The following is a 434-nucleotide window of genomic DNA, read 5'->3' as shown; positions in this document are numbered from 1 at the left end:
GTGTGTGTGAGTACTAACAAAAGTGTGTACACAGAGTGTAGTGCAGTAATTTCCCCATTGGGGACTAATAAACAAATCTATTATCTTATCTATTCAGATCCTTAACTTCAGCAAAAGTAATAACACCACACTGTAAAAATACACAAGGAAATGCGTTGAAAATATCAAAATAAAACAAGGATTGCACGATATGAGGAAAATATTGCGATAACGATATTATTCGCAATAGAGAAACGGACATTAAAGGAACACTGTGTAGTAATTTCTCCCCTATAGCGGTGAAATTGTATGTTTTCATTCAATTGCTTTTTTCCAATGCGTGTTGCAACTAGCCCTCGTGAGCCAAGAAGCTTTGACGGCACGTCTTCAAATAGCGCTCCATCGAGTTTTCTTTCGGGTGGAAGATTTGGTATTTTCAGGTTTGGCATTTCAAA

The sequence above is a fragment of the Etheostoma cragini genome, chromosome 16 (assembly GCF_013103735.1).
Source record: "Etheostoma cragini isolate CJK2018 chromosome 16, CSU_Ecrag_1.0, whole genome shotgun sequence".
NCBI lineage: Eukaryota > Metazoa > Chordata > Actinopteri > Perciformes > Percidae > Etheostoma > Etheostoma cragini.
This window is presented reverse-complemented; position numbering follows the sequence as displayed.